The 23,667-nt window shown below is 36.9% G+C and overlaps 1 protein-coding gene across 3 annotated transcripts in view; it reads left to right on the top strand.

The window, feature by feature from the left end:
- LOC107263675 (synaptotagmin-7) overlaps positions 1 to 23,667 on the top strand; it is a 201,418-nt gene that overhangs the window by 14,156 nt on the left and 163,595 nt on the right. For 2 of the 3 annotated variants that reach the window (XM_025081023.1, XM_015731144.2), the window contains exon 1: positions 10,829 to 11,293. The exons of the other annotated variant lie outside the window; for it this stretch is intronic. The gene's annotated coding sequence lies outside the window, so the exon portion shown is untranslated. Of the gene's footprint in view, positions 1 to 10,828; positions 11,294 to 23,667 lie in introns of those variants that run through there. 3 annotated transcript variants of the gene reach the window in all.

The raw sequence follows: 23,667 nt of genomic DNA, 5'->3' as shown, positions 1-23,667 counted from the left end.
CCTGTAAGTCTAGGATCTGTCTAGAACCCCATTGAACCAATTGAATTTTGAAAAATCTGTCGACTCCTGTTCATATCGGAGAACATGATGTTCACAATTTGTAACATTATGAAGGATTAAAACCGTACAGTGACCGAGGATCGATGGCTCCTAGCCAAGTCGCAAAGGAAGGTAGACTCTGTTTCACAAATGGCTGGACTGGGGTTTAAAAGCTTCTCGGAGAAGTCGATGTACTCCCTGGAAGCTTTTACTGACTATGTTGTCAGAGTGTAATTTCACGCTTTTTCATTGTTATTCAAGATTTTACATTCTTAAAAGCAGTACTAACGGACATGACGAGAAATTCTTTCAAGTCTATTTATTCAGATTTCTACATGTAATTCAAGACAGTGGAATTAACAAAGAGACGTACAATAATTTTTCTATCGTATATTTACATACATTTTCAAAAGTACCAAATACCTGATTCTTCTAGTCAGACTCTCACAGAAGTTTCGCACCACTTTTTATACGGAGGTAGCGACGAAATCGTGCTGGTCCTGTGAGACACGACAGGGAGAATAAAAAATGAATGTCCTACCATAGAGAAAGGCGAACACGAAACGACGTAAGCAGGTGCGTGACGAGATGGACTGACCTTCATAATATTCCTTGGTCGTAACTTCGAGAGACCACGAAACCTTTTTACCCATTATGGCAATGTACCCTTCATAATCTATTGTGTATATAGAATCATTCAGCTGAAAGGTGCCAATTCAATATAATATTTGGTATGGTTCCTTTCTTCTTCCTTTTACTAGAAAACTCGTGGCACGATTTATCGAAAAGTCTTAAATGATTATCTCTTTTTTCAAAATATTAATTGGCCGCCGATATTGGCAGTCTGCACGCGTGAATATCTTGCTTTATATACCATTCAATCGATGATAGGATATCATTGATAAATCTTGATGGTGATATATTTTTAAAGCATAAGGATCGACTTTTGTATGAATTGACCTTCGAATTTCCGATTGTTGAAAAATGTATGGCGTTTACGCATGCGGCAATAACACGTAGTACGGCGGTACTAAACTAACTAAAACTACTCAGAGTTAAACAATTTGCGAAATCAGTCGCAGCACTTGTCAGGCAATACCCCGATGGCTTGGTCTAGAATATAAGGGAGTGTAACAGCTTGGAGGTCTCGTTGCTGTAAAAGATCTTACTGTCGGACCCTTGGACACGTGTGCCCTACCCCCTTTTCCTTGCTTCTGTTACTTTTGTTTTATTTTCCTATTTTTGCTTTACTAGTCTTCCCTTTTTAGTTATAGTTTCCCGATATTACTTTGACGATTAGTTTGAATCTTCTGTAAGATGAAATAACTTGTGCATGCTTAACGTTGGGACACACGATACCTGAAACTAAGTCGGAGGATGTAGGGGTGGTGGATTTCTCTGCAGGCAAAGTTCCTACCGCCTAAGCGTTATTTGGTTAGCCCCTTTTGGTGTATAGGTTCATTTTAAGTCATGTACATGGTAGTCATCTTGCTAAAGGACCTTCATGTGCGACATGGTAGACAGGGGTTCTTCCATTCAATGCGCTGAGCTCGTTCAGTCAATCGGGTCCAGATTGTAGTCGTAACATGGTCTCTCCGAATCTTCCGATTGCGATTAGTGCGTCCCCTTATGTTACATAGAGCTATGGTCTTTCGTGGAGTAAATGTGGCTAGGAGTTAGTGGTATAACAAGGGGGGTTCTGGACACAGATTCCTGCACCGACATTTACCGACACTTTGAGAGCCTTCGAGGGTTCTCATACATGCTAAATCGACCTCGTGGACCTGCCCCCCTTCGCCTAATTTCAAGGAGTGACGTCACGAGGATAGCCGATACCACGAATCGAAGGCTCATTCTAGGAATTTCACGTCCGATTCCAGGAATCGCGAAGGATCGAGGTTTCAGAAGCTTCTAAATAAGTCGCTAAATTATGCAGGATGTCTTCCAGACCCGGCGACCTTCTTGCACGACGTTTACAGGTAGCCCTTTACCCATCATCCCGGAAGAACCAACAAGACGCTTCGGTGATTCCCTCCCTCCCCAGCTTCGCGCAGATTCGTGAAACCCTTGGTATCTAGCATAGATTCATAGTTCCTGATGGTTTTTAACAATAGTTCTGATCTTTTATGATAACAAAAAACAGCATTAACACAAGTTGCGTCTAGCGGTGACTATGAGGTCAGCATCTCATGTGCTGAAATCCAAAAAAGTCTAAGAAACACTCTCCATTCAGTTTATAGTTATTGTTGTTACAGTTATTTGTTGACAGTTTCTCTAGGTGGGTTTCCTATACGGCATAGAAGGTTCTCGCCTGTGTAGTTCTCGCACTGCTCTCGCGATATCCAAAAAATCCTGCCGATTTTCTGTGTTTGTTTCGGAGGTGCAGTGTTGTGCTATAGTGAATCTGTGTCCAGAACCCCCCTAGTAATACTACTGGTGCTTCATGCTTTTTATATTTTTTCGCAGCATATTGTTATAGTCCCTCATGAGGTTTCTTAAAGACCCTGTGTCTGGCGATATAGGTTTTTCTCAAATAGCACTAATAAATATACCCTAGTCTCACGATTCCCGAAGGGTTCGTCTCTCTCCTGAGGAGAAATTGGGTCTCATGAATTCGTGAGATTCTTTTCGAAACGAACGAGATGGGGCCCTGTCTTTCTGCTTCTCCTGCTCTCTTATCTGCTTTTCCTGCTTCTTTTCTAGCTTTCATTTATTTTAATTTTCCATTCCGGTTCTTCCTTTGAAATTCCTTTTCTCTCGTCTATCTTTTATATAATTTTTTGTACTTCTCTTACTTATTTGTCTTCTACTGAAAAGGCTAAATAATCTACGATAAACTGTAGGTCCGCGAGTTAACGTATTTAAATAAGAGAGGTGAGGTCTTTTGACTCAAGTTATCATTCGAAATAATACTCAGAATAATTTACTTTTCCAATGAATTATCTAAGCAACTCCAGGACATTTATAAGGTACATCGATTATTTTGAGGCGGTTCTTATAATATTATAATTCTAGAATTTATGATAAACCTGTTTATAACTGCCAAGGGCCTACCTTCATATACTTACCAAAACAAAGTTTAGCACGTGGAACTATATGCGATTATAGGAAATAATTACAGTCGTTTTTCTGAATGTATTGTAGCATTATTTTTAATGAATTTTTTTGGGCTTTCGTGTATATATATTTCTTTCTTTTGATCTTTTATCATCAGCTTACAACTTACTTACCTCATAACCTCAATGAACTTTAAAGAGAATGAGGTCACGAGTTTGATATTAAAACATGACGCAAGGTACATTACAAAGAATATTGATGGAATCTCAAGTTTCTGACTCGCGGAAATGACGCGAGAGAAGGTTTTGGGTCGAGTTCGAAAACGCGATGCAATTCCCTTGTGAAAGATTCTCTACGTGTATGAAAAAGTTTTGGTGCGCGGCTTTTCGTTTTATTAAGCATAGCGGGGAATATGGGACACTTTCATATTGGAAACATCTTAATTGCTTCGATTCAGAGTGCTAAGTAGCCGTGAACTTTGCTGTGAAAGAGTCTGCCTTATGATAATTTATTAATGTGCCGTGAAAGGATACTCAAACTGTACAGAGAACAATGTATTTTTGATTTTGGCTATTCGCACGAGCTTTTCGCGTATATTATTAAGATGGGGTTAATGGTTACATAAAATTCTTTTTAATCAATCTGGGGTGCGTTCAGAAATCTTACTCAGGGTAATTTGATCTCTTTTCATTGTCGTTATTACGAAGCGAATAGAATGATACTAGAGTCGATTCTAGAGAGATTTTCGAACATATACCTGATTGTCATTCATATATTGAAGTAGCTTTTAAAACCGTTTTAACGTTGTTCAGATGCTTTTGTATGTATTATGTATATTTTGATATTTATTATAATAATTATACCTTCCGAAATTTTTTTATAAGAATGTTACATATTGTATTTATTTTTTTAGGTTTCTTAATTTTTGCTATTATCTTATTATAAAACTTGTTAGTATTGTATCAGAAAATATGATATTGATCATGAAGTTAACGACAATACCCACATGGACCCTTGAAAATCAACGGTGTCAGATGATTTCATAGAACGCCAGAACCCTTCAATCAACAAAGGGTATCTACCCCAACTATTATCAAGGACACGATCTTTTACCACATTATATGAGTAAATACCCATGAATTCTTGCATCACGTGACAATAAGACAATGCAGTTAAAAAAATTATTTCTCAAGCATGTATCAATATTAGTTTTTCTAAATTGTGAGATCATTGGTTTTATGAGATATTCGATGAAATCACTTGGTTATCAGATACTGATTGACGCCTGACATAAAACGAGGTAAATTCGGATAAAAATGACGATGCTCCACTGTTACTTAGTTTCAAGGTTGAATTTAAGTATACGAAAAAATTTGCCTGCGGAAATAATGTGGAAAAACTCATCGGCACGGTCGCCTATTATCTTCAGGAAAGAAATCAATTGAAGAAGTTAGATTGATTCATCGGTATTACTGAAGATTTTTATGTTATGTGTAAAAGATCTTACAGTTACATTGTCTACTTTTGCTTCGTAATTTACTCGCGCCCCGGTTTCGAGCAGAAGGTTTATAGAAAAAAAGGTGCTACTGGCGTGATCGCAACACGTGACTTTCTCATCACGGTTGTTACTGGCATCACGTTACGGTTGCGAAATTACTGGATGTTAAGAATTGAGTGATGTAGATTTGAAATAGAGAATTCTTTTAGTTTATTCAGTTTTTTATCGAATTATATCTATTGTATCTGCGTCTAGATATTGACGCATACCGAGGAGACTTTTCTATTGGCTCTCATAAAACTGGTAAAAAGAAAGGTCTGTACACTGCAGACTAGAGCGTTTTGGTGTCAATTACATTACCGAAGCTACATTTTGTACACAGAAGACACAACAAATTTCATTGTGATCCGTAGCCTCTTTGGAAAGTTAATGTGTTTTCGGACAGAATTTACCACAGGCAGACAGACAGAAATGAGTGAATGCTTTTTTTTGGAATCTAGAACTCTCAAAACATGTATTTCTATAAAAATCGGGGAGTCGATTTTTTTTCGATTGCAATACTTTCTTACATACTTTGTATGTGATGAAAAAGTATAAAAATATATATGTATATGTACATATAAAATCCTCATCTAGTTTTCGTAAACGTGAAAGCGTAGATCATAGAAAAGGGGTAGATCGTATTCTAGATTATTCAGATTAGGCAAAATCATACATTTCAGATCTGAGAATGATGAATCAGGCAAGTGGCTATTTTTTCGTGCTTTAAGCTTTTTTTTCCTTAAGAGCATCTCTCAGTAGAGTAGAGGGTCCTGAAATCATCGACCATTCACCATTTCCTTTCAAATGGCAACTTACATAGTACTTAGCTCATCTCTACTTTACATACCAAATATTTGGCCGGGAATTTTTGCACAAAGGGTTTTCTTTAAAAAAGTAAATTGTACACGTAGCGACTCTTTCCAGTTGGAAATCCTCGCAGCTCTTAGCAGATGCATAAGCTGTCCTGTGTGTTCTGGACTGTATCTTAGGAAAAACCTGAGATGGATAACCCAAGGGAAAAGCTTTTTTTTTGGCGCACACGGCAAAATGCTAAAACCGAATTCAAATAGAATTTTGATTTCTACCTTAGATGTCGGAGATGTAAATTTCGGGTAATAATGAGAATCCTTGTGCGTACTGAGAAAATCCCTGTGAATCTATCGGAAAATTTCGGTACGCAAAATCTTTCTTATACGAAATCTTGAACATTATTTTATTTTGAAAATATCCTTTGTAAGCTCAATCTTTTTTAATTCTCAGTCATTTATGTGAGTCAAACATATGCAGTGTTACATAATTCTCTACGGACTCCTCTAGACGTATCATTAGTTACATCAGTGACTTGACTAGTTTCGAAAGTACGTCATTGTGCCTTTTGGTTATAGTAATCCCTAGAGAAATTATTCAATCCTTATACGAGATTCTTGTACTTTTTATCCAACCCGTATTAACTGCTTGGTCACTCAAGCTGTAGCTGATAATTATTTCGAGAAATTACAAAGCCAGTCCTACTTCGGAAAAGAATTTTAAAAAAATGTATAATACAAAACAGCCACGTATACGTCATAACAACGTAAATGTTATATAGCCTTATTCCATTCTTGCAGCTACAAAGGGTAGCACGCGAGTCACATCTACGAAAATGAGAGCAGCGTTGGATCCAGAAGAGGAGAAAAATTCTATAGAAATTATTTTTAAAAATAAACGGAAGTCCTCACACACACACACCTACACACGCATATAGAGTGTTTAAATTTTTTACTGCGAAGGAAGATATAAAACTTGACTTCTGAGTAATGCTCTAACAATGAGCGATCGATGAGTTACCTTTCTAAAGACGAAAATCATAGTATGATATAGTATACTCGTACATATAATATAAATTCGATATCTGGCATGGTTTTCATTTCCTGTACAATAGTCAAGTGTACCTGTATTCGATGCGATCATCGATAATTATTATAATTAATTCGATATTCAATATGACAATTTCCTTGAGTCATTTACCGCGAATATATTGGCTAACTTTGTAAAATTTTATTCCATTGATTTTTCAAGAATGGTTAACGTATAGTATAATAATTATTGTTAAAAGTGAGCTGCAAGAACGAAAATTTAATATAATTTAAACCATTTTTTTTAATCAAAAAGTGTCGATTAATGCGTTTTACGAATTCCGCTGCGAGCTCAAAGAGAGAAAAATTTCAGTTCTCATGGTGAGAAATTGCTTACAATCAGTGACAAAGAGAGGCTTCTTTTTATTCGGTTTCAGATAGAATCTCCTGTTCTGATTGCGTTGTTTTGCTTTTCTTTGTAAAGATTGGTATACGTGATCAATTGATCAGTGATTTTTCTTATTTCTGAAGGATAAGGAATATTTTTCCTCCTTTTTTTTCAGTCTGTCTTTTTCCTTTTGCTTTTAGGATTCGCTTTATTCGATCACATTAATTATAGGGTACGTTTTCCCTGTTTTCAGAAGGGATGTATATGTACATATAGGGAGGTTGAAAAAGTATATATCTTTTTATTCGTCGCGCATTTTAGGGACTTTCATAATCATTATGGAGAACGAAACGTGCAACACGAATTAAACGGACGCACGTGTTATCCACCTTTGATTTATAAAATCTGCGGATTTTCTACTTCCTGACTTTTCCACTGTGCTGCCCCTTTGGGAGTTATTGCTACGAAGTGGGAACGCAAGGAAATATGTTTTTTTTTCCACATTGTATCGAAATAGTGCTGTATTTCGATGTTATGGAGTTTAATTACGGAAAGTAAACTTGTGAAAAGTATAATAAAAACCATATAAATGTATTAGATACACAATACTCATTGTTTAAAGGTGTAATCCATTAGATGGTATAAAAGTACAAGGTAACACTGACATACGTAGTTTATAACCAATGAAGGATTGTATATTCAGTAATATAGCGACCCATTTAATTCTTAATTTTTTTTTTGTATTTATTGGAAAGCGCAGCTTTTCCGAATTCAAGGTTACTTCTTGGTTATCTAGCACGAACTGCCTTACTAATCATACCGAACGAGATAGTGATCGTGTGAATTCACTGATATGGAGCGAACCGTTCCATTAGCAGCATCGATAACGATTTTAGCAGTTGTCAGGAGGTTCAGCACGAAAATTCTTGCTTGCATCGCAAAATGACATGATAAGTTAGTAAATTTACAGAGCCGTGTAGTAACGTGCGAGGTAACAGCTGCAATAGGGAATAGTAGGGTCGTGAGCCAGGGGTGGCGAAAAATGGGGTTCTCAGTTCAAACAAACTTTATATGTCATTTCCTTGATATTTAAAAAATTCTTTCTTCGCAAAATCATTAAAAATATTAATAATTAATATATCACATAAACCATTAAATTTGTTCATTTAGGCTCATTTTTATTCAAGTGACGAATAGTCCGTTCGCGTATGCGTGTATTCTGGATCCGTATTTAATTAGCAAATTACGAGTACGTTACTCGAGTGTCAAACGGTTTATATTGCGAATTCGCGAAACACCGTCACCGATAGAATTGATTAGAATTTATTAATGGCAGCGAATTTACAGATGAATTGTTAAATTCGCTACCATTAATTTGAGAATTGTTAAATTACGTGACTCATAAGTGATGTTAAACCGTTTTGAAATGGAATGTTCGTTCGCATGTATTTTGCTATTTCGGACGAGACATTCTTCGGGCTTTGAATTGATCCGCCGTATAGTCATCGACCTGCCGATCCTGGCGCCAACTATTGGCTATGCTTGGAAACTTCATATAGCTTTTTGGATAGTGGCGACAGTTTCGAAGGATTCACTGTGTCCCTTATTATTTGTATATGCATTAGACTGATCCTGATTATGCGCTGGTGCTACGATGTATTAATTACGATTGATAAACACCATCTCGATTAGGATACTTTAGTGAATCCGTTATACTGGAATATAACGTGTCATAGTTTATGCGATGTTTTATGTATGTTTTATTTTTTTATATAATATACTTACTGTGTAGGCTGATTTATAACGGCCATAATAAAACTGCAAGACATGCCTAACGTATTTTATGGCTGGGTATAGTACTTTGCAATATCGTGATATCAGGCAAAGGGACTTTTAGTATATGTAAGTTAAAAATTGTTTGGCCACATTTGAATATTTTTCCAAAAAACAACAAACGTCAATACATGCATTCGAATTTAAATGACGTTTCCATTGAAATTCATGTCGAAGTTCAATATGAACTTTCGCATTGATATTTGACATTTTTTAAGGTAAGTCCTATTTCGTACTTTTCTCTGGAGTATTTTTACATATATCACATACGGTATATTATACAGATTGAAATAGAGATGTAGATTCTTCATAGGACGATGCTCTAGAGAAATCACAGTTTCCAATCGTGTGCTTTCCGCTTTTCCTATTATTTATACTGGGATGCTTCCTGCTTAAATGCATATTCTGCAGAAATGTGACGGGCGCGAAGCACACCCTATGCAAAACTGGAGGTCGGAGAGTTAATAATAACTTTTTCGTAGCGCTTGAGCTTTTCGGCTTACGTTACGTTACCAAAGTGACGTCAGAGATTAATATGCATGATGTTACGAAATTATTAATATTTTCCTTATAATTCTTTTTTCAATTCATTTCTTAATTATTTTGCAGTTTATACGTTTTTTTTTTTCGAGTCTTGTTACCTCTTGTACGAAGATATTGATTTTTACGATTATTCGAATTTTTCCAATGGCCAGCGACTACTGTCTAGCTATTAATATTTTGTTCTGTAGCTTCTTTCTTCGCTACGTGTTTATAGATGTATTAGGTGTTAAAATTGAAGGCCAAATACGGATCTTATCTATCAGATTCCCTTATAAATATTTAGTGAACCCACTTTCGACGCGTTCTTGGCTCTGATAGAACTTGACGTCCAAATTGCCTATTTAGTAAGAAAAAGAAATACGTAAAGACGTAGGATAGAAAGAAATAGAGAACCCGAAAAGAATGAGAGATATCGTCAAAGCATGAGAATAATGATAGACAGATCAAATTGGTCGTACAATTTCTCAAGGTAATCTTTGTTACGTATAATTCAATAAGAATGTGCTTCGAATGTGCAAACGCTTATATCAATATCAATTTTCACCTATATAATATAAATGAACTTTCTTTTTGACACTTGGTGCTCGGTACTGTCAAATGGAGGAAAACGACAAATATGTTTGTCAAAGAGAGAAAATAACTGTAAAAGTAAGTATAAGATATAAGAAAAATCCTGATAGCCATTGTTATTTCCTCTTTTCTGTTTTCCATCGTTCCTCTTGATGTAATATAACTAACCTGATTCTTGGAAGATCAAACATTCATGGAAACTTTAACGTGCGACGTTTTTCGGAAAAGTCATAATGTGAAGTAAGGATACGAAATTCTTCGTTCAACATTGAATAACGGTTTGAAAACAATTCATGAAAATTTAGAGGACTAATTTTTTTCCCTTTAATTTCAAACTTCTACATGTGTAGAAACGTACTCCAGTTTGCATTTCCTAATGGACGCATTCCAACAATTTTATCCAAATAATCCAAAAGAATGGTTCTGTTCACATCATCCATAATTTACAAACAAGAAAACCCCCAAAAAATGTTTAGAAAATAATTCGCATAGTTCTGCGAATCTCTGAAAAGCTTTTCGTGAGTCAATACCAGCAGAACCATTAACAACCCAGACAGTCAACCACGTGGATGCTTCACAGGGTGGTCCAGATTCTAAAGGATGCGTTGAAAAATCCAGCCAAGAGCCATAAGTAGTTCAAACACTAGAAGTTAACGTGAATACCCAATACTTGACATATATTTTATATGTATACATATATATATTTTATTATATTTTATACACACATATGTAAAATCATCTGGGGCATAGCGCACAGATGCACTTGGTCTAGTTCATGCACTTTATTGTTGTCCTCAAAGCCGAAATGTCAATCATGCAAGAGAGTTCAGTGAACCGACAGTAAAATCGTAATCCGCGATTTTTGGCAGAAAGGAAGGTGTAGTTTTCGACTTCTGGCTGACGTTTCGTGCCCCACGGGTGTGTCGGCTCGGCGAAGTAGTTGGGGATGGTTAGAGGGCAGAAAGATGGTGGAAGTGGGGTTGACGAAGCTCGAGTGGTGGGGGATAGCAGCCACGAAGCAGCAGTGCGACGCGACACTAGCTGCCACGCGGTTGTCTATAAACCTTTCTCACTATCGAATCTTCTCTTTAGTGAAAGTTAGTGACTCGCTTGTCTGACTAAAACGCGCCTCCTCTACTTGCTGCTGTTCTATAAGTCGTAATAAGTAATCCCGTGCACGTTAAAACTCCCTTTTCCTATGCTTCTTGCATAATCGTATAATTCGTCGCGGCCACCTTAGTTGTTCTACGATATTCTAGCTCTCTGTCCTGTTTCTTCCTTTCGGATATTCTCTCTCTTTCTCTTCGTCGTTCAAGGTTCGTCTTTTCTCCTTTCGGTCGCGATTCCCAACGCGCAGTGAACAGTCTGTGAAGTGTCGGTCAACATTTCTCTGTAGTGGATTGTATCTTCGGATAAGATTCCAGTAGTGATCCTTCTGTGAAAACCGTTGGCTGACTAGATCGGCCATCTCCGAGGAAAATTGTGCAGGTGAGAAAAGTGTAAATTTAATAATCCATATTGAGAATCAATACGCTGAGGTTTTTCTGGAGTTTAAAATATTATAACTTTTCCCGTGCCATTGAAACATTTTTATCTCGCTCTATATTCTAATGAGAAAGAGGGATAAGCTTCTCTTGGGATACACTCAAACGCAAATACAGGGGCAATAGAAGTTCGAATTTTACGATTTCCTTCAGCTTCTATTTAAGGTCGTCGATCGCATTGTCCTTGCGTGACAGTATTTGCAATTACTCGGACTTTAGTTTCGATAAAACGAGCAATGCGTGTTCGATACGTGAAACCGTGATATTCCAAGGGATGACACAGCGCAAATATTCGATATGAACATCCCGTGTAAATAAATTACACACGACCGGGGAGTCCGTAGCTGTACTGAACTTTATCGTTTTTGACATCGACCACCTAACGTGTTTTCATAGCTCGAAATTACGTAACGTCCCAAAAAAATATATAAATAAATGGTCGATAGGTGTTCCAACGTTACACAACTGTCGTATTGCAATGTATAAGAAGTAGAGTTTATCGTTAACTACAATGGCCGGATGCAATTAGGATGATTAAAACCGCCACGTACATTGACAGACATCAAAGGTGTCATTGAATTATAAAGTCGGGGTGCATTAAGCTTCCTCGTTTTACGTAATAAAGCGTTGGCTTTCGATTAACAAAATGGTCATTCCATTCCAGGGTCATTCGTTTCAACCAGCAGAGCCGCGATAATGATTAAGGGCGTGCGTGTGTGTCTTTTTGTTTAACCTGCGAAGCCTCCAATTTTTTGTCTCTACTATCTCACTATCTAATTCTACTGAATATGTGTGTCCTGCGTGCGTCTACATATGGCTGCGGTTACCTACGTGTGTTTGGTGCGTATATTATTGTGTCTCATAGATACGCACTGTTTAGTTACCATCGAACGTTCACGCTTACGTTGCTCCTTAACGAAACGACACAATGATCGGAATGGATATTTATTTAACGTATGACATAATATTATATTTTGAAAAGAGTACTACTGTATACATTTGGTTAATTCGTAACTGCGGAGGAAATAAGTTTTCCTCAGCGTGTATTAAGGAACGACCTTTTTTTTCCAGACCATTCTTCTTTGTTCCTCTTGACCTTCTTACGCATAATAAGGGAATGAATTGTTGTGGGTCTTTTGAGTTTCAATGAAGATGCGCGTCACTTTTATGGTCAGTAGTTATGTTAATCATGTTAACCGTGAATGTTGCACGGCAACGTTTATCGTTGACCTAAGTCGAAGGACTAGGAGAACCTGCGAAATATAGCAATAATCCCGGCTGGAATTGCATTAGCATAATAGAGAGTTGGCGAGAGAAAAAAAAGTCTTATATAATATACAGAGAGTAGCTTAAGGATGTTTTGTGAAAATGGGCTTCGATTCTTTGTAAAAGTCGCGCAGTACGGTATACTTGAATTCTTTTCTTTTCTTCCCTATCCATACAAAACTGGAAATGGGATCAGGCAGTTTGTCATTCATAGCAGAATTTACCATTCAGGACTGTAAAATTGAGTAAATTTGATCATCCCCTTTGGTGAATTAGTTTAAATGCGTTCATTTTTTTTTTCAGAATGCCCAATACAAATTGAAAAATTTATTTTAATACCTGCTGCTCTCTACGCTCGTGCATTCCTTGCGCAATCTTTTAGCCTTGTTATTCGCACGGGGAACTTTATAAATTTATGGAGGATACGTCGCTTCCATGAAGCATACGAATTATCCCAAAACTTTTTCATTTCTCAAGGCCCCCGAATATTTCGAATCGATGCCGTTTGACGGCGATAGTGGAACTAATGATTTTGTTAAGAACGTTGCGGACGGCAAATGAATCCAGGGCAGTTTGCGTCGACGATATTAAAGCTATTAGGCAATCGATACAACATTAGGCTAATTTATGAAGTAGAACTCATCGATCCGAACAGCTGGTCTTCTTCGAACCATTTACGATTCCACCTAGACTTTTTTTTATTATTTTCCTCCCCCTCAAGCGGGAGGAATTGCAGGAATTTCTGCAATTTCGTTTCGCATTACGCAGCTCTTTAGCGTTATAGTGTACATATTAGCAGGACTGTTTTTTCCCCACGTGACTAAAGACTGTTTTCCACGAAAATGTTTTTCGCGAATGGAGAAACGTTAGGTCCGATAGGGACTGCTACGAGCGCTTTAAGAGTTCTCGTAAAGGCAAGAGAATGCATGATAAACGTCGAGATATACATACGTACGTGTGAGTTTATGTAATGCATATACTATTATGTAAGACGCTGTTATAGCACAGACCAGAAGGATACTCGTGTCCCTTATAAGTAGTTACGGTCTTTTCGACGACTGCTTCTATGACTCTAGAGATGTTTGTCTGTTAATTCAGGTGTTTGCCGTAGGGCCACTTTAGGGATGAAACAGGCAAAAAGACCCTAGGCCGATATATATATATATATATATATATATATAGTTCCGTTGAATGAAAGGAAGAAAAAAGATGTTTCTCCACGGCAATACGATGTACAAACAGAGAAAGTAATAAAAAAAAGGAATCGAAGCCAAAGAGGGTAGTAGAATAAAAAGTACGAGGGCTGAAAAGACAATTTGATCGGGGATCTCATGGGGGGAAAAATAATTTTAAAGATATGCGAATCTACCGTGGAATTTCAATTATCTGCGATTGTTGTCCTTCAATAATTGTTTCAAATACCACGAAATACCTATTTTTACCTATATATATTGAGCTTATTTTGGAAATACCACATTGCGAAAGCTTATATCTTTACTCAGCGCATACTATCTTCCACAGGTATCGGTGTACCGGAAGCTTGGATCTTGCCACAAATCTATCATACATATGTGTATTGATAATATATCTGCATAGATTTTCTGTTTACATTTTTTTTGCTTCTTTATTTGTCAATTTCACGTAAGAATTCACTGTTTCGTTCTTACGGGTTCGCATGAAAATTATTGACAGTTTGGTAACTTCGTAACAGTTGGTCACAGTTAGCCGTGCTGTTGGCTTATTTTCTATGCAATAGTTACGCGAACTTCTCACTGTGCATAAAGCATGTAATACGTATGCCGTGTTGCAACGAGCACTCTGTCCACGTGTATATACATATATGATTTGTGGCTGGTGACAGCTGTTACATTTGAACGTTTCATTATGAAGCTTTTGTCTGCATGCGTTATCGGCATGGCGTTATCGGCTTATATCTTATGTGTAATTTATCTGTCCCTCGTATTCGATGAGAATTCAGAAAAAGGTCGAGTACGCGAGGTCCGATCGATAGTAGAAACTATTTTGTTTCCGGGAAAAAAATACGGATGCTGTTGTATCCTTAATTTTATCGAACGTCAATGTACAGGGTGACTCAAGAATTGCTCAGAATTTAATAACGTGATAGCGTATTTCGTTATTATGCCTTATTGTCACATAATTAATATCACAATATGAGCAATTTATTGTGCATTTTTTTGCATCAGCTATCCAATGCACATCGATATTTGCGTCCGCTAGAATTTTGTGTACTTTTTGTAATTTTTCTAAAATACAATTGTTCATTTTTACTAATCACCAATTTGTAAAAACCTCGGTATTTATTGTAAAAATATTATGTGCATTGTGACGTGACTTAAGTATTTCGTCAATAGTTTTATCGAGGGAAAAAAACATAACATTTATTGTTTATGCAGCAGGGGAGTAAATTTTTTTTTTTTAAAAACTCAAATTTATTGCATCGTTAAGCAATGAATATGCGAATGAAATTGAATCACGTTTTACTCGAAATTTTCATAAAGTATATCCATTTAATGAACTATATAGATATACTTGGAATAGTGGAAGAGCTATCAAGTGTCGATTGAACATGCGTTACTTGGCGCCCTGGCTGCTAAATTAAAGCCTCACTCTACGTCCCCTATTGACCGCATAGCAATCTATACGTGTTAATTCTGTAAAGGACACGTGCTTAAGCACTTTAGCAAATTAACAGGCCTCAATAGGCTCTAGTATGATTACTCAAGAATAGCTACCTTCATTCCAATCTACATCGCTACTCCAGTATTTCGTAGTAAACTGGAATTATAGTCCGATTCAGATTTCGGGTATCCTAATCAATGATTAATAGTTTATAACGATAGCTGAAAATTAGAGTACGAACGACGTAAACAGTAATATTCACCAATTAGAGAAGTGCCTACTCGGGAGTTAGATGAAGGATGGGTAATGACGAAAATATTTTTTTTATCAAGCAAAAAAAATAAGAGCGATGCTTCGGGTTCTCGCGAAAATGTTTTCTTTCTATTTTTATTTTCTTCCTTTTTTGCTGAGCCGACGTTCCCTGCTGTCAAAGTCTCAGATATCCCTTGGTATTCTTGTTATTTTAATTACTCAGCCGCGTATCTTATCCGTCACCCTCCTCTTGCTGCTCTGACAATGTAATTCATTTACGACCGACAATTTTTCCCATTAACAATAACACAGCGTGAAATATTGTCATCCGTGATATTCCAACTTTTCGATATTACGTAGTGGCAGTATCTCACGCGCCAGTAACTTTGATTGGCTAAAATGTCATTTCCTCGTTGCAATGCAGCCGTGACGCTCGAGAATTCCAGTGAGCGCCTTCCTTGGCCATAAGGAATAGCGAATGGAGATTTCCGCGGTTTTCAGGCATTGCCTCTCGCACTGCACATTCTCTCCATAATGCTTTAGATAATTGAATTGCTCTATATACTGTAAATACATACCTAATATCATATATACCTAATATCATTTTGCAGCTTTTCGGAGAATAGAAATATGCCAATACCATTCGCGCACTTTTACGGTTACGCAGCGTCAACGATCGTAGGTATTAAAAATGACAAACATGAAGATCCCCACGTTGAAATGAAAAAAAAAAAAAAAACGATAATTTTTCACGTTATTTTTTAAAATCCTGGTCCACGTCTCATTTGAATTGTATGAATAATGGATATATTGTGTATCGCGTACCAACCCTCGACAGTCGTGCTATTAGCCTTCGTTTCGTTGGTAACAATCTATACCTATATATAGGGTGTTCCAGAATTGACTTAACAATGGGGTTGAGCATTGCTTCTGAGACAGTGTGGGTCATGACATCTGCTTTACTCGGATGAACTTGGTTTTTCAACTGGAGCCGTTTAACCTCTTCGGTGCGATATTTGACTTTAGCCGACAGCCACCAAATGCATACATAATGCGAATCGTTCTGTTTATAAAGTTATTAGTATACTGGCCACTACACGGCTGACGAGCCTCGTACCGAAGAGGTTGAAGTTCGTCAGTCAGAGTGAAGTTTAAGAAATACAGAAAGGACCTGCCAGCTTTAGGTTTTCTTCCCTTAGCCCGTAGCTGCTAATAGAAGGGAGTTCAACTAAGTAGGAATAAGAAAATAAACATAAGAGAGGGGCAACGGTATCACGTGCTCGAACTTTAAGGCAGTACGCCATTCCAATGAGGAATGCCGAAAATTGTCGTAACTGAATGGATACAGGAGAAAAGGAAAAGAAAACAAGATTTATGGATCTTCGTAAGAAATTATTGGATCTATAATTCTACGGCGAGCAAGGAATCTCGACTTAAAGGTGCTATGGAATTTACTTGAATAACCACGTATTTACATTACTAACTGGAAATTGGATCGCAACGTATTTCCTAGTCAGGGGTCGCTTCAAAATAACTATACCATATGACAATGCCTGTGAAGCATGGAATTGTCAGATTCAGATACTTAATAGTGATACGTTAATCCGGTATCAATATTTCGGGATGACCACGTGACCCCAACTCAATGCTTTTTAAATAGGGAATAATTCCCGGTTTAACTCGGTTGCATTTTGAACAGTCATCTTACAGAAGTTTGCCATACGTGAAGATTGCGGAAGAGGTTAAAAAGACAAAAACCGATAAAAGTATATCTTGGCGTTCGTTCCAGCTTTACAATATACGAGTTCGATTTAAAATTTGGTACGGTGCATTACTTTTTAAGTATTAAAGCTCCCGTTTGGTATATGGTATCCAGGTGGTAGCTTACTAGCTGGCTGCTGGTACCTGGCAGCCGTTAGTATCGCACATGCTTGCGCATAAGTCAGTGTTCCACATGGTTTTCCTGCTTTGCACGAAATTACTTGTGGGTTAACTACCGTGAAATATGTAGTACTTACGTAATATTGCCAGGATACTAATTCGATAGCAAACTTTTTCGTATTTCTTGTGTAAAGTATAGGGTTGAAGGACGGTGACATTTTTTTCATGATTTCATACTTCGTTGGAGTAAACCGTTATTCGGCCAATCAGATAAAACGTTGCAACTCGTTTAAAGTTTTTCTTTATCCTTCATCGCATTAAGCAAGCCTAGATTGACCTTATGTCTCGCGGCTTTTGTGACTGTTGGTCCCGTCATAGACTTCGCCGTTATTCTTCTCCGAGTTGCTGTTAAACTGGGAAAAAAGATTCACTTGAGAAGTACGTCATTATTTTTACCATTTCTTCTTCTCATCGCTTTGTTCATCTAACTCTTCAGGCCTTGAGATTCTTATAAAATACGAATTTCATGAACTGGCGTTTTCATGCTATGCGAATACTCGTTTTATTACTAGTATCGTAGAGTGTGTTTATAACTTTTTTTTTGCCACGAATAGTTTGTCCGCTATTATGGAATTACTGAAGTTTTTTCGTTTTGAAAATAAACGAGTCTTTCCTACTCATTTTGGATAAATCTTTTTCGCGTTTGCTCTTAACGAGGTTCCCTATTGAAAACTTTAAACCCCATTCATCATCACTCTTATTGATACTTGTTCCCTTTCTCAAGAAGCTTATTCGTTAAGTTCGATCTTTTCCTTATTATTTCAATGGGACACTGAATTTCTGTAGGAGAATCAAGAGACGCTTGACAGTTGAAGACGAGTTTCCTAAAATTTGTAAGATGGATCGACAATGATACCATTGTCTCATTTAGGTTAAAATTTGTTAAGGCTTTATATGTACTTTTCATGTATACGGGTTCTAGGTCTATCAAAGTAATAACTCGATACGTGTAGAACGTAGCTTATTGAGCCCCTAAACTTTCTCTACGGAGTTTTGTCACTTCGTGTTGAATATCAATGAATCTTCGTGCAAATTGCACAGCAATAGATACCACGAAAGTCCGAGTAAGTGAGAAAACGATGGTAACCGTGAGAAAAACGCAGAGAATTCGCTTTTGGCGAGTGCGAGTGCTTTTACTGGTCATCGCGTATCCAGCGTATTCTGAGTGGAGAATCTTGTAGCCGTAAATAGGCGAGTGATCCGAATAATAGGGTATATGGTTACCGGGGCTTTTGTCTATTATCGATTTCTTATCAAATATCCTATCAGACACAAATATAGATGACATCTATGGTAACAGACAATTATTTTTACATTTTAAATAATCACCGGATAGAAATAATTATTTTTCAGTCTTGCGGATCCAGTAAAAAATTTGACAAATTCTAAACTTTTGTATTAAAAAAAATATTCCCGTCTTATCCATTTCCTACTTTTTTTTTTAGTTATCGAAGAAATATGCACTCTCGTTTCCTTTTATACAGGACGTTAGAAGTAAGAAGTATTTCCACATCAGTGTCATGTTCGAGCGACTCTTTTATATTGTAAATCACAAGGAGCTGATCCCTCAAGGTAGAATTGATATATCCTGTTCGTATAAACATTTTCGTGGATTCTCACGTTTGTGAATGTCAGCCATGTATGTTGAAATTGTACTGCCTGGTCATAATATGTATAGCAAATTTTGTAGTCAGGGATACAACGGAGTGTGTGCTGTACATTGAAGCATTGGTGCAGCTGGAATAAACAGTTATGTATGATGCAACCTGAAATTCCATTATCTGTACATACGAGTATTTGACGTCTATCTGATTCACACCTCGAGCAATGTTAGTATTGTCACTTATGATCGCCTATGTAATCATTAATTCATATATTATTATCAGTGCATGAATCTTTGCTCATTATGTAGATCGTTAAATTGACAGACGAAGTCTTATCAATTGTTGGGCGAAAGCTGATGGAACCTTTTTGCGATCGATTTTGGGACAAATGATGGCACTCAGACAGTATCCGTAACGTTATCGCGAGAGTGAGTATTAGGGAATGGAGTTATGGCCCATGGAGTATACGGAGTGTTTCTACATTACCTGTATATTTATTGATACATTTGTTTCGGCAGGTCATGTATTTTTTATTAATGCATCCACTTTTACCGCTTCACGATAAATGTGTGAACCTCTATTTTTGAGCTTTTTGTTGTACAGGGTAAAACTATCCGAATACGTTTGAAGCTTTTTCATTTTTTTTTTTTTTAAACTGAATCGATTCAATCGTGCGCACTTTAAAGACAATTCGGAGCTTTGCAGTTTAATAATGATAAAGTGCTATAGAAAGGCGCACGAAAATTGCGAATATGAGAATCGAGGGGTTGCGTTATAATATATATAGAATTGACTGTAGGCAAATTTTTGTAGTACGTTAATTTTTTATACCCTATTTTAATTCGGTGAATCACGTATTTTTATCTGGTACAGGTTGATGACTGCTTATTTTGTTCTTTTACCCTGAACTAGTTCAGTATAATACCAAGCTTGTTACTGGTTGTAACTGATGGTTGGACAGATATGGAAAAGTTTCATTCGAAATTCTCTATCTGACTCGTGGAATCACGTTCGTTACAGTGACATTCAGGAATAGACAAAGTGCGATTTTACGAGACGACTCAGGCTCTCAAATTTTCCTCGTTGTATGTATAGTCCGTCCATGAGTAAAATAGCTTTTGCAGGTGCCATCTTCCTATGGTTCTTTACGTACAAGAGTCCCCTGGATACGAACTTTAACTCGTGGAATAACTGCAGAGAGAGATTGTAAGTTTTCGGAGATTCCCAAAGTTTTACATTGACAAGTTTTCCAAGCGTCCACCTCAATTTTTCGTAGACCCCGTTATCAGATCTAAAGAAGTCTTTCTTGGGGAAAAGTGGGTAAATAAGTTAAGAAACAAAATTTGCTCAAATTTGTTATTTAGAGACAGTATAGCCCTCAGGATGGAATATATTGCGTATTGTGAGCAAGTTATTTTTTCAAAATTGACGCAAAGTCAATTACAAATATTTGCATGTAATATAACGCAGGTTAAATTATTTTTTTTTTTTAATAGGCCGGATATCCATCTCTACGAAATCGTCCAATCGTCTGGACTGTTAATGTAAAGTGGATTAGCCGTGATGGATTTATTAAAATTAAGTGGAGTAGATCCTTCATAATATCGGATAAGAATTTGTGCGATCATCAGTTTCGACTAACGATGTCGTTCTTCGATTAAAGTACGCAAGTCGTCTATTAATACAAAAATTCGTCGACATTATCTTTCTGCAAATTGTTACTTCAGGCATGTACGTACGCTTTACACTTAATCAAACTAACCTGACATTACAGTTAAAGTGCTGCGAGTCGTTCATAGGAAAATTCATTTAAGTACTTTAATTAACTTTTAGCTGTCCGAACGCTAGTTTTAAAATGGGTCTCTACGTTATTTTTTTTTTTTTTCGTTGCAAAAACAGAAAAAAAGGAGACGGATAAAAATAATCCCTTGGCCAGGTGGCAAAATCATTCCGCTGCCCTAGATTAAAGATATTTTTTTAATTATCAACATTTTAATTGCACATTTTAACGTTAGATCTTTTATTTATGTGCTGGTCGTCCATAGACGATTAAGAAACATATGACATACACACCATTACTGTCAGTCGTTGCTGGATGAAAGGTATTTGTTACCCATCCCAATTAATTATAACTAACGTCCATCTGTCTTAAAGCAATTTCTCACGTGATATCTTCACGAATTCGCCAATTCTTGTGCTCCGTATCAGTCCTAGTAGTGAAATAGACATTTCAACCCAAATACCTTCAGACAAATAGAAAATGAAAATTGAACCCAATCATCTTAATTAAGTACAATCGTTATGCTGTAGACATATATACGTACGTGTGACAAATACTGCAGCCATGCAATTGGACATATGAAAAAATTCAAATGAAACTTATCAAGGGGAACTTTGTATCAAACGTTATTTACACTTCACGTAATTCCGATACGTACGAAGTATATACTTATACATATAGGTGATCAGAGACCGGATTCCAATTTTGACAGACGCGGAGGCTTTGAGTTGCACGCTATCCGCTTACGAGACTACAGAAATGTCGCATAACGATATCAAAGTGCATCTCACTTTTCGGATGGAGGTACAAGACAGAAGCTATGAGTTTGCTAGAAATTTCTACGGAAACACTTCGTGAAGGAGACTTGATTAAGTTTGTCTGAGCGAAGCTGCGATACTTTGAGCTTTCAAGTGCATCGGGTGAAGCTCGTTAGATTTTATAAAGAATCATTCATTCGAGATTTAAATAGCGCGCTTGTTCTTCTCTCCACGAAATTCAACCAAACACGATTTATGTACATATCAAACTTCTAAACTGTATACCAATATCACGTACTGAGTGATATTCATTACATCAAGTGTAACAGCTGTTCACGTCTGTCATCGCTTGTATTCCTAGCCTGGTCTCTGGTTACGTATGATTTTGCTAACGTGAATTATTCCTCTCTCGTAACTCCCATCGGTATACGTATATGTGCCAGTTTGTAAAAGTCGAAGTAAACTTGGATCAGCTGATGTATCAGCTGACTGTTCTGAGATAGTAATTCATTTTTCGAATTATCCATAACACTAATGATTCGAGTATATAAGTCGCTTTTTCGTTCTTGATCCTTTACTATACACGATACATATATCTTAAGAACATTAATACTAATATATATTATATAGTATACATTATCTAGTATGTAAGGAGGAAGTGAGTAATTTGCACGTGACGTATGTGGATACATCATGAAATATATAGTAGAATGCCTTTGTTCCTGAAACTTCGAGTGGTATCTAGGATAAACAGTAATTTCTTGCATAATTTATTATAATTGCCCGACTACGACGACCCTGCTCGTCTTACCTCAAAATATGGCAGACGTGTCCTGACTTTTTGGATCTATACACGAGGAAAATTTAATGGAAAATATGTCTGATGAAACAACTACTATGAAGTATATTCCTATTGGGATACTTCTGTGCTTATGCGGATTGTAAGTTGGGTCTAGTCTCGAATACAACGTGTAGTTATTTTATGTTGATACTGGCAATACCGTAGCTACGTTTGACTGCAGTATTTAACTGAGGGTCGATAGTCTTACGTGCTGTCATGTAGCGAACAAACTTTCATTCAAGTCTGTAAGACGATAGGTAAATGGACGCGCCTTGTCTACCCGTGTAAACCTCACGTAGTAGGCCCCTTCCGAGTACCGAGGATTTGAACGACTTCCTCCACTGCGGTTACTGGAGGTTTCTAGTCCTAAGCCAGCAAGACGGGGCAACAATTTCTCGAATTATTAATAGCGAGAGTAATTTTGACAAATAAAGCTGTATAAATTGAACCTGGAGCTACGCCTTTACTCGGGTAACGAACCAACTTTATTTTAGTTCTAAATATAACGTATAACGAGTCATCTGTGTTGTCGACAATTTATCGACTAGCAAGATCACTTGGGAGCCGTAAAGCTAGGGCAAGTACAGATTGTCATGAAACTATGTAGAATACTGTACGACAAACATTACTGTACTGTACGTATCTGCTGTTAAATTTGTGGCTTCTGCGGAGGTTTACTGTACTTGTATCGTAATGGTTCCGGTATATTATACAGTATTAGGCTGGAGATAAGTGATTGATATTTAAATAAAAAAATTATATCCCTTAGGTGATTTGTTGCATGTAACTCATACTTTTGATCATATTTGCTATTAATATTAATAGCAATAAATTTCAGGTATAATTTGTGCTGTATGTTTAGCATGATGTACCTGTTATACAATCCAAAAGACACACTGCTATATTAATAGTACTGACTTGTGTTTTTATGAGATTCGTCTCTTTGTAATTTCTGTATATTTCAGTATTATTTACGAGCCTTAATTTGACAAGTGTTTTTACACTTTTTTTTTTATATTTAAACCGCAGGGGATAGGTTTATCTGATTAAAAAAACATTTTTGACTCCGTCCAAGCAGCAATTTACTCTGTCTAATTGAAAAGCAACTACGAAATTAGGTAAATTTAACAGAAAAAAAGATACGTCGTCCTTCGCGTTATGACGCCTCCCGTGGCTAACGGTCGATAATCGATTGGCTTCTCTGGCTCGTATCGCGCGATGATTAAACTACATAAT

This window comes from Cephus cinctus, unplaced genomic scaffold, assembly GCF_000341935.2.
Source record: "Cephus cinctus unplaced genomic scaffold, Ccin1 Ccin1_scaffold0160, whole genome shotgun sequence".
NCBI lineage: Eukaryota > Metazoa > Arthropoda > Insecta > Hymenoptera > Cephidae > Cephus > Cephus cinctus.
The sequence above is the reverse complement of the archived record's forward strand: the minus strand, read 5'-3'. Positions and strand labels throughout refer to the sequence as shown.